At 39.6% G+C, this 15,731-nt stretch overlaps 1 protein-coding gene across 1 annotated transcript in view; it reads right to left on the bottom strand.

Moving 5' to 3' along the window:
- PRUNE2 (prune homolog 2 with BCH domain) overlaps positions 1-10,032 on the bottom strand; it is a 130,942-nt gene extending 120,910 nt beyond the window's left edge. The window contains exon 1 of the mRNA XM_031507397.2: positions 10,004-10,032. The gene's annotated coding sequence lies outside the window, so the exon portion shown is untranslated. The remainder of the gene's footprint in view (positions 1-10,003) is intronic.
- Between the last annotated feature and the right edge of the window lie 5,699 nt (positions 10,033-15,731).

Consider the following 15,731-nt stretch of genomic DNA (forward strand, 5'->3'; position numbering starts at 1 on the left):
TCAAGCAAAATACATCTGACCCAGCCTAAGAAATTCTTCTTCTACTGCACAAAAGGTGACAGTTAAAACTGTGCAATGATCTTTAAGATGTTAACAAATAGCTAACATTAAATGATTTCATTCATTTTCATATGTCATTTAAACAGGTTATAAAGCAAGTATCTCTGGAAATTAAGGAGTAGAATTCCAGTCTACACAAGCCACTCTCCCCTGGAATGAAGGCTTTAGTGCATAGTTATACCACTTCAATCAATAAAAACTTTTTATTCTTGATCTAGAACTGTCAGTGCTGAAGTTCTAGTGTGCATCAAATTTTCAAGGAAGAGAAGGCATCCTCACAGTAGCAGGGAACTGTCTTTCAATAAGTTTATGCAGTTTGTCTTTTAGAATATGCAGAAAGAAAGAAACATACAAGAACATTCCATACCTCTTCCTTTTATCCAAAAGTTAATTTTATGTAAAAAAGTAGCCAAGTTATGAAATTTTGATGCTGTTTACAGCAGGTGCAGAGTAGCCTCTACAGTCCCATCTTGTCACAGGGACAAACACACAGATTTCCTTTAGGGTGGTAGAGAAGTAGTATATAATCTCTCTGCCACAGACAATGAATGCCCTAGTGATACCATTTTGTCTCCAAACCCCAGACAGATTGAGCAATTAATTTCAATTTTTTAAAAAGTTTGTAATTCAGGTAAACTTGAATTACAGTATTTTTGCTAGTCAAAAAATCATCACACATCCTATTTCAATAAATCAAGAGAATGAACAGTAAAGTCCATCTTCGCAAAAATAGAAAATTTCATTTATTCATTTCATTCATTGCTGAGCTAAAATTATTTAAATTGAAGGGGTTATCACCATTTTTATGTTAGTTAATTTTTTTTTAATTTAAAAAATCACAGAAGCACAGAACCAAATCCAAAACCAGAAAGAGGCTGGAAGTGAAATGGGGGGTTAAATCATATTTGGTCTTTTAATTTTATATGGCTATTTACTTAATTAAACATGTAAAAGAGACATGCAGGAACCCTGCAAACTAACCTTTCCAAGATTTCATATAGTCCTAAACACCCTCTTATAGACACAATTCTGAAGATATCACAAAAAAACATTTGTTCTTCTAAGTAACATGACTGCTGAGGATAAAGTCTCAAATAGATTTATCTATAAGAAAACTAAGTAAAGATATATGAAACTTATATGGACTGCACACAGGCATTGTCAAACATAGTAGCTTACTCTTCCAGCAGGTTAAACCATCACAGTACCTGCATGTGACACAGCTGTAGCATAGCCAGGCCTGCAAATGACTTTGACTGAATGCTGAAACGTTTTCTGTGTCAAAGAAAGGCTGCTGACTTAGTTAACTGGTTATTTGCCACCTGTCTATATTTGGGACTGTCCCTCCAAGTGTTCAAAAGTTTACCATTTATCACTGCTTCAGAAAAAGACAAATATATTCCAGAGGAATTCTGCATCTCATCAAAGGGAAGTTTTCCTTCTTCTACCCATCCCACTGACTCCACAGCAGTATACAAGGTTCACTAAGCAGAATATGCCTTTCTCTGTAGCCCTCCAGATTCTAAGTCTCCACATACTTGCAGGATTTGTAAGACCATGATAATAGCTGAAAAAACAATTCAGAGTTCTCTTCTTCCCTACCAACTCCTCTTGGATTAGGATTTTGTAATCACTACTGTACAAGTGCAAGGAAATACTTATTGAGAATTATAATTCTTATGCTGTGCAGCACAATGTAACACAATGAGATTAAACATTAGGGAAAGGTCGCTACAGCATGATGGTGTCTCACAGGCAAGGGCTGGTTTAGCAGCTAACTTATGCTAACTAAGTTAGCATAAGGGGCGGCATATGGCACACTTCCACACACAAGACTAAATCAAAAACCAAAACTGCCAATTACAAGCAGACATGAACACAATTATTGCAATCAAAATACAGCAAGATCAAAATTTCCTAAGTAGTAGAAAACAGGTAAATCATTAAGTAGTACAAAACAGGTACACCACAAAATCAAACTGTGCTCTAGACAGAATTTGTTATAAGGAGGCTTAAGATTAATATATTACAGCTAGAAGGAAATGTACAGAAGTGGGTTATGACTGTGCAAGATGGAACTTGGCCAGTGCATTAGGTCTATTAGGCATATCACACATTATTCAGTTACTGTCAAATGATTAAGGAAACAAGGAAGGAGAACTATCTGACGTCCTCCAGATGTCATCATTTTCTGAAATCTTCCTAGTCTTTTCACTGTCTGTCCTCTGTCCTTACTGTGCTACCATCTATTTGGATCTTGTTAGAACAAGTGATATCACACCTGTTGTTAAGGATCTGTCTAACTGTTTTTTGGAACAGACTCTCTTCTTTGAAGAAAAAGAATGTAAGAGGAATGTTACCAAGTCATTTAAATCCTAAGCCTGATCTCCCTCACGACTCCAGAATGGCAAATAGGATTTCCATGTTGCTCCAGTCCTGCCCTTTCTAAACTAAAATCCTACACCTATTCACACCTTCCCAGCACAAACACAAACCTGAGCAGAGTTAAAGCTGAGGTTTTACTCCCTCTCCTTTTAACTGTGCCTCTCTCTCAGAGAACCATAACAGATATGTAAGGGACTCATGAAAGTATCCTACCTAGTAACTCCAGTCTGTAATCCTGGCATCATATTCAGTTTAGACACTACTTACCTACAGCAAAACCCTGCGGGCCTGTTTAGCTCATTAACCCTTCCTGCCTACCTCAGAGCTAACACTCTGGCTATCACGACCTGATGGTTTAATCACATAAACATTATTTGGTCAGCAGAAGTAACCTACCAGCTTCCACAGCCATGCTGTGGAAAGCCTTCTCCTCCTAGCCTGTGACTCCGTCTGTACAGACCTCCCTCTTCCCACCCTCCTTGCCCCAATACATTAAAGAAAATGCCTCAACAACATCATGAAACCTTTTCAAATCCTCTTCTCTGTCTATCGTTTCCTATTCAGTAATGAAACATTAAGTTTTATCTTCAGACCATCTACAGCAGAGGAATAGAAAGAGTAGTCAGATTTAATTTTTCTATGAAGCTGGTTAAAGACATGTTTCCAAACCTCAGCATTTTTCTGTTTTTTTCTAACTCCTACACAAAATTGACATTTGCTAAAATGCTAACGAACAGGTTAGGAAACATAAAACCAACTATTACCACCATACTGCTACTTTGGATTTATCCACTCAATCTAGTACGTCAAACAGACTCTTAAGATCGGAACTGATCATTTAAATAAGTATTTGCATGTAATCGAGCTCAGAAGAATCACTTTAATAGTTTGAGTGATACCCTAGTAAATACCCTACTACACTTCAATGAAATGCCTTTGGAATTTATTTGTGTTTAGAACAAAATATAAAGTATGTCAGCTACATATGCAATGATTCAACACCCCAAAAATTAATCAGGACAGAATTTGACCTAATCATTACCAATATGGTGTGCTTCACTTATCACTGCACCAGAGACTGAAGAAAAGCAAGGTATGTGAGTAATTGTTTAAAAATGCTAGTTCTATCATCCCAAACCATGCAAATCCATGGGGGGAAAGTGTTTTTAACTCTCAATTTCTGCCACATGTTTGTAGTCTGTCTGACTTTAGTGGAACTGTAAAAGGCTGTTAAATTACCCAATATATTTTCCTTACAATTACATGTTGCTTTTAAAAGCAGCTTTACATATGTTCATCCAATTCAGGTTTTATTTTGGTTTGCTCATATGCAGAGGCCTTCTCTCACTGCTCTGGGAACCTGTCTTCCTTGCTAATAGACCTACTTTTCTGGAAATATTGTCTTTATTAAGCTTCTGCTGACTGTTTTGCAATTACATATTTATACCTATGTACCAGAATGAATGATTCCTTCCTTTCTTTGCATTACTTCTAGCAATGTCATAGATCCAGACTGCTCTCATGTCTCAGAGCAGCAGTAATTTAATCAAGTTTTATGTTTAGTTCATTTTTTTTATTGGATGTCAATTCCTTAAGTAATTTTCTTATGATTCCCTGAATTCTTTTCCAGTTAAGAAATATTTTTAATTATGTGGTACCTGTAGAAGAAGGGAGTATTCCACTGTTATCATGCTACAGTATCTGTAATGATACAAAAATTATAACAAAAACCAACCCTTCAATATTAGTATAACTGCTCAAAACTTTGCTTTGTTTAAAAATTTACCTCAGAATTATGTTGGTGCAATGCTTATTCTTTCTTCTTTATTATTAATAAATTACATTGGCTCCATAGCTGCTGCTGCATGATTTCTTCTGACAGATTTAAGTAATAAAATGTTAATCAGCATAATACTCCAATTTTGCAACCATTTTAGGTGTATGTACAACTTCTATATCTGAGTTTTCCAACTGGAGTCAATATCATTACTCATATTCTTTAATTCTTACATAGCATAAGTGCCTTGCTAAGTGGAGTCAAGTCCCTTGGGTGCTGCTGGATGAATGCAAAGAAGATACATGAGAGGCTAAGACTTAATTTCTTGTCTAAATGTTTAAAAGCTTTTTTACTTCTAAGCTTGGAGATGTTCAGCAGTTTCTGGGAAAATAACTTCTGCTTCACTTCTGTAGTGTCTCTCACTTCCCGTAAAGCCAAAACTATTCCAACTAAATCAAATACTATTTTCAAAGTAACCACTGCCTATCACTGATAAAAAAATTCCAGCTAGGAAAATAGAGGCACTATGAATAAGCATGTAAGTGACTCAGCTTGTTTTTAAACTGCAGTCACATAAATCTACTCAAGTCATGCCATCGTCACTAACTGTTCTTTGAACTTCTGTGCCTCTGAAACAAGCACAACATTCATTTTTCATATCTATCAAAGCAGTGTCTTAAAAGCCTTTTTTATTATTCTCAAGGGCATCTCCCTGGTCAAGGGTCTGGCCCTCAGTTTGGAAAACGTCCAGTCACACAGTCCAGTATTTATTTGGGCATACCTGTCTGGGGTCATAACACCCCATTTGTCCAGTGTGTACCCTGCCAGGTGTAACCAGCATTCTGGTCTCTTTTCTTGTATTTCAAGAGATTAAAAGAACTTCAATTTTTAGAGGGTTTGGGTTTTTGGTTTGTTTTTTTTTTTTTTTTTCCAAATACTGTTAACTGCTGAAGATGACACAGCATTTACAAAGATTATTTCCCCAGCTAATTGCTATTCTCTGCAGGAGGAGGACCATCTTTCAATTACTAGTTTGAAGCACTTTGCTGCAGTATGTGGTTATCTCAGTATCATCAGCACATTAAGCCTTTCTGGAGCTCATTCTGTTCTCTGACTTCCCCGAAGCCAGCATACAAAGCATTAGGTTCTCCATTAGGCACAGACCTAAAACCAGGGAAAAAGCACTCTCTGGCAGTCCTTGTTTCAGCATTTCTCAGAGGCAATTCTGTAAATTTGTTTTTAAAATTCTTACAGCTTCTTCCTTGACAGAGTCCCTTCTTACAGTCATTCCACTTCACTGTAACAGTCTGAAGCATGTAAGATTACTTGAAAAATACCTAATTTAAGTACCTTCCTCAGTATACAGTATTTCATGTCAGAGAATTACTGAGGAAGTACTTTCTGAATGTTTAGTTCCCTATTTATTTGACTTTAACATCTTGATAACTGCTCTGATAATCAATCTGAAGCTACATTACTGAAACCTTAAACTTTTGATTTGTTTTCTTGAATAAATTATACAAAATTTTATACTGACTGACCAGTAACTCTTCTCCAGCTGGATGGTTTGCCTATACCTGAAAAAGTCTAATCCGAAGAGATTAATAACATAATACAGTGGGGAAAAGTGTTTGTAAGGCCTGACATTTTTTGCACAAAATTGTTTAAAGAGAAGTTCCTAAATAACTCAATAAGCATGCAGAGAAGGACAAGCAAGTGTTGTATTTGGACCTTCCAAAATATAACTGAAAATTCTCCTACAGGCCAATAAAGAAACAAATCACCCAAGAAAAAAGGAGTGTCATCCTTTCATGACATACTACAGAATTAAAAGTTCAGGAAAAAAAGGACAGGAACAAGTGGTCAGTTTTTCAGTGAAGAATAACCATGAAGGATTCTCCAAAAGAATATGTGCTGAGATATGTGCTGTTTCTCATAAATAATAAATAATATTACTTCTAGTATGAAAGGCAGGCAAATAATGAGTTGGGAAAAGCTGCAGACAATATCAGATTATTTAAGATTAGAGTCAAATCTGTAGCTGGCTACAAGAATTGCAGAAAGGACTCATGACACTAAGGGACTAGGGAATAAACAGTAAACAGAATTGAGGCCAAGAAATGTAGACATGGGGAAATGTGAGAAAACAACCTGACTTCATTTTTAACTGTACTGAGGTGCTGTACAGTGTCAGATGAACTTTAAAAAAGGTATTACTAAGAAGCAAAATCATCATGCATTCACATTACATGATACTCTGAAACCATCAGAAAAATGCCTTCTGACAGTAAAACAGAATAAATAGGATAGCAAGAACCCTTAAGAAAATTAGGGGGGAAAAAGGAGAAGACAACTGTACTACTGTCAGTCTTTAATGCTGTTATGACTTAAACCTGACAGGCGGTTCTGGGCTCCCCAACTTTCAAACGGTTAAATAAAATCTTCAGAGAAAGGGTATAAGGATGAGCAGAGTTACAGACTTATGTTCATATATCAAGAGGCAGTAGAAAACTTTAGCTTAAAAATGTCTGAAAGAAGACAAGGAGGATATGGTACTGCTTAACTGAAGGCCAGAGAGAAAGTGAAATAAAGTATTTACTCAGGTAGAAGCATCATAGAACATACATCGAAATTGTCAGGCAATTCAGAGCAAACAAAGAGGGATATTGTTGCTGTCAAACAAAGCACATGATAAAACTGTGAAACTCACTGTCTCAGGGACTCTGTTGAAGCCAAAGCAGAAAAAAAAACCCAAGCACATGTCATAGCCAAATGTATGGAAGATGGTTCTAGCTGCAGCTAACATGTTAGTTCACCTATACATTTTGATCTAAGCTTTCAGCACTGATCAGCCTGTGTATTCTACTGTTTATAATCTCCCACTAGACAAGACAGAATGGTTTAGAAGGATCTTTGATCTCATCTAGTCTCACCTATTCTCACTTTATTAGTAGACTTAAAAAAATTGAGAAAAAACGGCAGAACTGAACCATAAATGTGAAAAATGTCAGTATGGCATTTCCGATATCCTGTTATGTATTGCCTTCAAAAAATTTTGCCTCCTTGGTTTTACATAGATTATATGCAACAACTTCAAAGATTGGTACTGAAAATTACTGAGAATATTTTACTAGCTACAAAAGCAAAATCCACTGTTTTCCAAGAAGGAATAGTCTAGTTGAGGCTTTATTATTAATAGATAATACACAGAGAATTTTCCTCTACAACAATCGATGAAGGTACACAATACAAAGACTTAGAAAACAAAAAACAAGCATGCCCTTTGTGCAGCACAGTCTGAGGCTGTAATTTCCTCTGTGCAGATAAATAGCCTTGATTAATGTTGTGGCTGGATCCAGACCCAAATGAATGACAAAGCACTTCCTGTAATAGGTTCTCCTGCATGGTCTGGAGCAACTGCTCTTCTGGAGAAAATTTTCCTTTACTCATGCTGAGTAGCAACCATGTAGTCAATGCACTGTAATCTCTTTAACCTAACAGGAATTCCTGTGGTGTGAAATGCTAGCACTGTGATGCTGGCATCACCAGGCCTCACAAATACAACTCTAGGCCTTTTAGCATTTTCCACAGATATGGCTGCAGTAGCACAACACACAGCCGCTCCTTCCTCCTTAGTCATTCACCCATTTCCCTGCACCTTACATCAGTGTCAAAACAAAGACTGCTCATTACTTGGCCTCAACTCAGCCTATGCCTACCAGCTGAGAAACATTCCCCACAAAAAGCCTGACCAAGCTGAAAGGAAAACGCATCATCAGCCTCTCATGTTGCAGAATGCAAATCTTTAATTTCTCTGGGTCACCCTTTTCAGGCCACTGTAGTACACAGTAAACTGGCAAATTGAAGACAACCTTTAAGATTCATGGATCTGCTCTGAACTGAACACACCAGTGCTCAGATGCTTCATCCCCAGCCATGCTCAGCTGACATGCCCATACACTGAAATTTCAGTCAGAAAGACACTCTCTCACCACAATACCACTCCAGTAGAGGAGGCCTCCTCCAAAACTTATCTTTTCCTCTCACAGTTCAGAAAGTACACAGAGAATTCTGCATTTCTTTTGAAAACACACATTATGGGAGTATAAAGGTGCTCCTCTGGTGTGTTCAGTTGCTGCGCTCCTCCCTTGATCGAAATTAAAGAAATAATTTTATATATTCTCCATGGGCGTCTTTAGATTCTGGTTTTCTAGACAACTCCTTTCTGATCATCAAAACCTATTCAGAAAGATTAGTGCAATATTTGCTTTTAGAGGTAAACAAATTATTTTTACTGTTTGCTACTTACTAACAGGAAACATTATCACTGCACAATTCATGTCTATCAACTAAGACTACCTATGATGTTCTTGAGCAGAAAGTTTGTCAAAACCACCACCATCTCCATCTCAAATTTTGTAATACATGAAATGCTAATGTGAAAAATGTATTAAGATTTTGTAATTGCAGTGTGCGGTATCTTTTAAGAGGGCTACGAAAGTTACAACTGCTTATATGAAAAAACAAGGGAAATATTTTTAAAATTGCTAAAAATACATTTTAAAACAACTGCTGTTGGCATGTGACCAGAATTACACACTTCATGTTTATTTACCCTTAATATCTGCCAACACAGTTAAATATTAAGGAGCCACTAAGGGATTTGTTTTATCATATCTTTCTCCACTCCTCTAAAAAATTACTTTATTCTCTGATTTCCAACAATGTATACCAAGAAGGTATAGTATAAAAAAAATCATATTTTACGAATAATTTTAGATACAGAACCACGTCTGTCAAAGAGCATCTTGGGCTTATGGTTGATCCCTCTCCAGAGATACTAAAGAGCTCTATGAAACTGGGAAGGCCATACAAGTACCAAATACCCAAACACACAGGACAAAACAAGCAGCCGAGAGACAAACCCAGTCCTACTCCCATAACTGAACACATTTCTGAGAGCTGGATAGCTAGTAGGCGTGCAGGCTACACATGAAAGGTAAGAAATAAGTAAAGGTAAGAAGTCAGTAAAACCGAATTTTGCAAAGAAAATCAAAATGTAAAACGAATTGGCCTAAGACCATCTCAGTCTCAAAGCTCATCCTACTTTCGCAAGCCACATAAGGGGGGAAAGAGCACAAACTGTGTGGGGGAGATTAACAGTCAGTGTAGACAAAATAAATACTCGGCAGTTTCAGCACAGCCCTTACCAACAAGCCGTCTGAGAACAGCATCTATATACCTCTGTGATTCCTAACACGGCGTTAACGACCGATGATAACTGAGACACAATTATGATGCTGAACCTTGGTAATCTTTGCATATTGTGCAGTTATTTAATATCTTGCTTACCCAAACTTATCCCCTACTGCTAGTGCCGCTCAGACCACAGAAATAATATTTCTTCAGCAACTTCGCGTATAATTCCCCTCCCTTAAACTATGCAACTTGATGCATCTCAAAGTCCCAAGAAACGTGCAAATAATCCTCAGACGGCATGCTGGCACCTCCCAAAGCGCCTGTCAGATACGGGCTCGCGGGATCGTAAAGCACAGTATTATTCAGCAGTAATTAGAGGGCAGCAAGGTGTCAGAAGAAAAAGCAACCCCAGAAAGCCGCTGCGAGGGCCAGCAGCCCCATCCCGTGCCGCCGCCCGGCAGGACCACAGCTCTGCCCGCGAAGTTCCGCGGAGCGCCCGCGGGCGCCGCGGGGGCGAGGCCGCCGGCTGCAGGCGGCGGCGAGTCGGGCGGAGTCCCGCCCGCTGCCCCCGCCGGGACTCACCAGCCGGGACTGGGCGCGCTGCAGGAACTCCTCCATGGCCGCGGCCGGGCTCGGGGCAGCGCTGCAGCGCGGCCGGGCTGCGCTGCCCGCTCGGCGCTGCCCGGGCTGCGCTGCCCGCTCGGCGCTGCCCGGGCTGCGCTGCCCGCTCGGCGCTGCCCGGGCTGCGCTGCCCGCTCGGCGCTGCCCGCTCGGCGCCCCGGCTGCCCCGCGCCCCGCCGCGCTGCGGAGCGCCCGCCCCGCCCCGCCCCGCCCGCCGCCGCCGCCGCGGGCGCTGACGTCAGCCCTGCCGCAAGGGCCGGCGCGGGGCTCCGCGGGCCGGCGCCGGCACCGCTGCCCGGGCAGCGGCGGCTGGCGCTCTGACGGGAACTGCTGGCCGCCGACACCCGCCGACACCCGCCCGACGGAGGGGCCCCAAGCAACAGGCAGCAGCCGGTGGCTGTCGTGTCCGCTGGGGCGGCGGTGTCTCAGTTCCCACCCCGGTGAGACTCACCAGTGGAAGGCTCGAGGGGCTGGGGCAGAGGCAGTGACCGGTCCGCGTCCCCTTCCCATGGTGGCAAAGGTCTGGAGGGAACCGAGCAGTGGGTTCAGATTGCAGGAGAGCTTAGGTAAGATGTTAGGAGAAAACCTCTTCTGAGGGTTACGAGGCGCTGCCGAGGGAAGTTGCAGATGCCCGATCACTGGAGGGGTTCAAGACCACTTTGGATGGAGCTCTGCAGAACCTGGTTTAGGGGAAGTTGTCTCTGTCCCAACTACATGTCCATTAAGGTTCCTTCCAACTCAAAACATTCTATGATTCTATGTGTTTCACAGTCAGGCCTCAGTAAACCCTGCCCTGTACCTCAAACCTAGGCTCCTTTCTCAGTAATTTGCTCACATTCACATTTTCTTTATACATAATCGATTGAACAGTTCACAAAGAAGCCTTCTAGGCTAGAACCCACTTTGTAGAGAAATAAAGAGAAACGTCAAAGAGCTGGAATCCAGTGCTATAGAAGTCAATGGGAGGTCATGCAATAAGTGTACAGTAGACCAGAAAATAAACTGTAGGGTTTTTGGCATCTCCAGTGCTCTCACACCACTAGTATTCCCCACTCTAAATAACCAACCTGAGTAGTGCAGTTTTATTGTTCCATTCAAGTTGTGCCTCACTGAACAGTGAGTGATGACTAATTGTTATAAATTCAGTGCTATGAGACCTGGGATTTTTCTCTCTTGTGTATTTTTTGCAGCTTACTGAAGATATTACTGTAAGAGCTAAAAGCTCTTGCTTCCTTATTAACAAACTTTTCCTTATAATTCTAATTTACTCTCATTTGATTTGTTAATTCTTCCATGATATCTTGCAGATCCTGTTACTGTGTTTCCTGCCATAATCAATCTGCTCTGCCTAGTCATATGTTCCAATTGGAAATTGTTCTGGGGAATAGAAAAAATAAACCTTCATCTGTATCATAACCATCTAAAAGTGGAAGGTAAATCTTCATTAAAATACTTGTGTAGACAAATTATGTGAAGCAAAGTACTCTAAATGACAGTGTTCTACAGGAAAAAGATAATTGTATTTCGTTTACTGGAACATTTCTTCTGAAATGCATTTGTCTGTTTGCACATAATTTCAGAACTCCATCTGAATTTGGGGTTTCTGGTTGTTCTGTAGAATAGTAGGTCTCCTGAAAGATTACAGGTTTTGTACAACATACTCTCTTGTTACTTGAAATTGAAGTATTACAATAAAGAAATTGCTGTGTAACTTAGAATGCAGAGATGAGGTTGACTAGGAATGTATTGCCAAGTAAGAAAACAATATGCCCTGCAAAAGAAAAAAGGAGTAAAATATATCTTCCATTTCAGTAAAGTCTGCAAAACAAAATTAAAATATCCACCTTGCTACATGAGCTAAACTGAAGTTTGGGAAATTGATGCTTAAAAAGCTAATTTTTGGTGCATATGTATTAAAAAAAATTTTTTTTTTAAAGTGCCAAACCAGCAAACTGTTGAATAAAATAGTTGAATTTGTTAAACAGGCAGGAAAGTTGTGTTCTTATGCCTCATACCAAAAAGCACACTCACTCATATACTGTAAATAAAATGTGTTGACTAATTACTTCTTTGTACATCCACTGAATAGATCTGTGCATATAAATATACTTCTACATTGTAGTATCCAAATAGTCCTTCACTGAATCTGGAAGAACTATGTGAATACTTTGTGATCCCCACGTTGGATTTCAAGAGGTGGCCTCAGTACAGCTGCACTGAAAACAAAACAGAGTGCACCTGAGCTCCCTGAAAACATTAGCTTTTGAAACTGCTTTTTGAGTAACTTTTTTGCCTCCATAATTATTGTATGAGTTACATATTGAATAATTAATTATTCATATCCTATTGTGCAAAACCATGGACAGAGTACCAATCTTTGTATCTGTTTAATATTTAATAGAAATTCCTAAGCCTTATTCTCCTCTTTTCTACCCCACTTCTAGCCACTAATTTAATTCCACTTTACTGAAGGGTAAATTAGAGATGAATCAGGACCTAGATGATTTTTTTATCCTTCTTCCTAAAGTAGCTAAAACCACTTCACAGTCATCCAGAGGCTCTTCATAAGGTATGTTCTTCATTTGATGTGTGTAACTTATCTCTTTTTTAAACTTATGGGAGTCATGTATGTGTCCCAAAGTGAGAATTTGCTCAGTATAGAGCAAATTTGTAGAATCGAATTATTGAAAAATAGACTTGCTGAACAATACTGGGGTTTGATTTGTTCATAAGCACATTTGTGCTTATGTCTTGTCATATTGAAGGGATTTAGGCTGTGAATTGAGAGTTCTGCTTTGTATGTCTTCGTCGTTTTGAAAATGGAAACACAAATAATGTCATACTTCTTCAGAGAGTATGCTTTGGAAGTGAATGCTTTTCTGTTCACATGGCAAAGTTCATTTTTTAATTTAAGCCATTCTTCAAGCACGTGTAAATATATGATTACTTTGCTATGTCTTTTTACTGTGCCCTAAAAAACCCTGTAGCTCTAGTAATGTTGAACAATGTCTTACACTTCACATTCTTTTAAAACTCCTCCCATTTTCAATGTGGTCATCCAGGGAAAAGTAATTTTCATGATATACAAACTATCCTAGTAAAACCTTATATCGTCATACATACTATGTGCTACCAAATAATAGAGATTTTTGTGATATTCCATAGTTTCTGTGGTTCATATCCACTTTATTTATTCTCCAGGCATACAGTTCAGATCGTTCTATTCTATATAATGGAGAAGTAAAACCAGTGATTACTAAGAACTGAACTCTGTAACTCAGTTTAGCAGTTTAACAGTTTACCAAGGACTTAGAAGAGCTGTCATGATGTAGCTATCCAGCGGTCTAGCATTTATATCAAAATGTTTTTGTATGATAAACACTTCAATAATGTATTAACAATCACTTTAATGTTAAATAAGGCTCAGGGTGTCATTGTAAGACCTTTTATACTACCACAGTAAGAATAAATAGTTCCTGCCCATGGAATGACAATTTAACATAATCATTTTAATAATAGCACAAAAGAAGTTCACAGCTCTCAGCTCTTGTAAGAGGATATTATTTAAAAGTTTGAAAGGAAAAAGGTGATTTCACAAATTACTGAAAGAATGGTTCTCCAGACAGCCACCCAAAGAAACAAAAAGGAGCAAAGCTGTGTGTAGCAGCAGTAGGCTGACAGTCATTTGCATTAGCACTCAAGCCATTTTACTTTCAGAGTCTCTATGATTTCCATGTACATCTATGAAAGCTACTGCTTTTTTCTTGAAGAGTTTTACCAACAAGTCACGTCCTTAGAATCACGTTATCCAGTCTTTGCTATCAAGTGTCTTCACTTCCTGTGCTTAGTAATTCCACAGTTTATCATGTTTCAGTTACCCTGGTCCCAGGATCAGAGAATTGTTTAGTTTGGAAAAGACTCCTAATATCATCAAGTCCACCCATCAATCAGCACCAGTGTGCACCACTAAACTGTGTCCCTAAATGCCACATCAACAAGTCTTTTCTCCAGATTAAACAGCCTCAACTCCCTCAGCCACTCCTCATCAGGCTTGTGCTCCAGACTCTTCCCTTTCCCTGGATGCTCTCCAGCCCCTCAGTGTCTGTCCTGTAGTGAGTGAGGGGCCCAACACTGGATTCAGAATTTGAGTTGAGACCTCACCAGAGTACAGGGGCTATCCATTGCTCCCTTTGCTAGTCCTGCTCGCCATAATGTTGCTGATACAGGCTAGGATGCCATTGGCCTTCTTGGTTACCTGGGCACAGCTGGCTCATGTTCAGCTGCTGTCAACCAACAGCCTCCGGTCCTTTTCTGCTGGGCAGCTTTCCAGGCACTCCACCCCCAGCATGTAGCTCTCTTGCATGTTGTTCTGGGGACCCAAGGACAGGACCTGGCACTTTGCCTTTTTGAGCCTCCTACCACTGGCCTCGACTCATCGATCCAGTCTGCCCAGATCCTCTGTAGAGCCTTCCTGCCCCAGCAGATCACTCTCACCCAGTTTGGTGTCATCTTCAAACTGAGGGGGCACTCAGTCAACCCCTCACCCAGATCATTGACAAAGATATTAAATGCAACTTGCCCCACTACTGAGCCCTGGAGATCACTACTTGTGGCTGGTTGCCAGTCACCCTATCAAATCAGATGAAAACAAACCATTTCAAATATCAGAAGACTCTTCTCCAAACATGAAGCCTGTCCATCAACAATGCATAAAACCTCTATGCTGTGAATGCCTCCTATCTTTCTTTAGTGAAAGTGATCATGAACATGGAGGCAATGAAATCCCTTTTGCACTTCTGGTTTGCCCAATGTAAACCAAGTACTATTAAGAAGCTTTGTTCTCCAAGGGATTACTTTTATTTGGTTGTTTCATTCTAACCATAAATTTCAAGGTAAAACTTTATAACATTCCCTATTTCTTTTGTGGAATATTAGATGTGGAAAAATGAAATTGACACTGCTCTTTTTGAGGGGCAAAGGAAGAGAAAGAAGCCATGCCTGGCTAGGAGATGACTCCTAAAGGTCTTATATAGATATCTGCTGAAGTTTTCGAAGACTGAATGCATACTTTAGTTGTGAATAGCATGTAATTCCTGTGTTAAAATAATTGTCTGTTCTGTTCCTCCTTGCAAAACTGAATAAGATACCAGAGTGTGCATTTCTGAACCAAAGCTAGATACTAATTCAAAGCCAAAAAGCTATATTGAATCAATACCAAATGCACTTGGAGGCATCCCAAATAATGGATGATTGGATGGCTTTCTGTGTGGTAAAGTACAGGCTGAAGGTGGACAACAGAACTGCCAGTTTAGGCCACTCCCAAACTACATTTTGTATCAAATAAGCATGAAATTAAGCCAGAATCCTGATGCATTTCCTATCAGCACTATGTCCATGGAAAACAAGTTCCCAGGTTGTTCATCAAATTTCAACACAGCTGTGTTCTAAGACAGGTTATTATAGAAGTTAAGCTTCTGTGCTGCTGTGTCTTTCTTACACCATGAGTGCTGATAATTTAGGCAAATCCCATGTGCCATGTGAATACATCCCCAACTGTACAAATGATCAGTCTACTCAATGACAGAGTATGTTATGTCGTTTGCACAGCCTCAGTACAGGCTACTTGTGTGAAGTTAGTCCCAGGCCAAAGAAGTAATTCTGGTATATTGTTTAAGCTATTACCAAATCT

Source organism: Lonchura striata, chromosome Z (assembly GCF_046129695.1).
Source record: "Lonchura striata isolate bLonStr1 chromosome Z, bLonStr1.mat, whole genome shotgun sequence".
In the NCBI taxonomy this organism is placed as follows: Eukaryota; Metazoa; Chordata; class Aves; order Passeriformes; family Estrildidae; genus Lonchura; species Lonchura striata.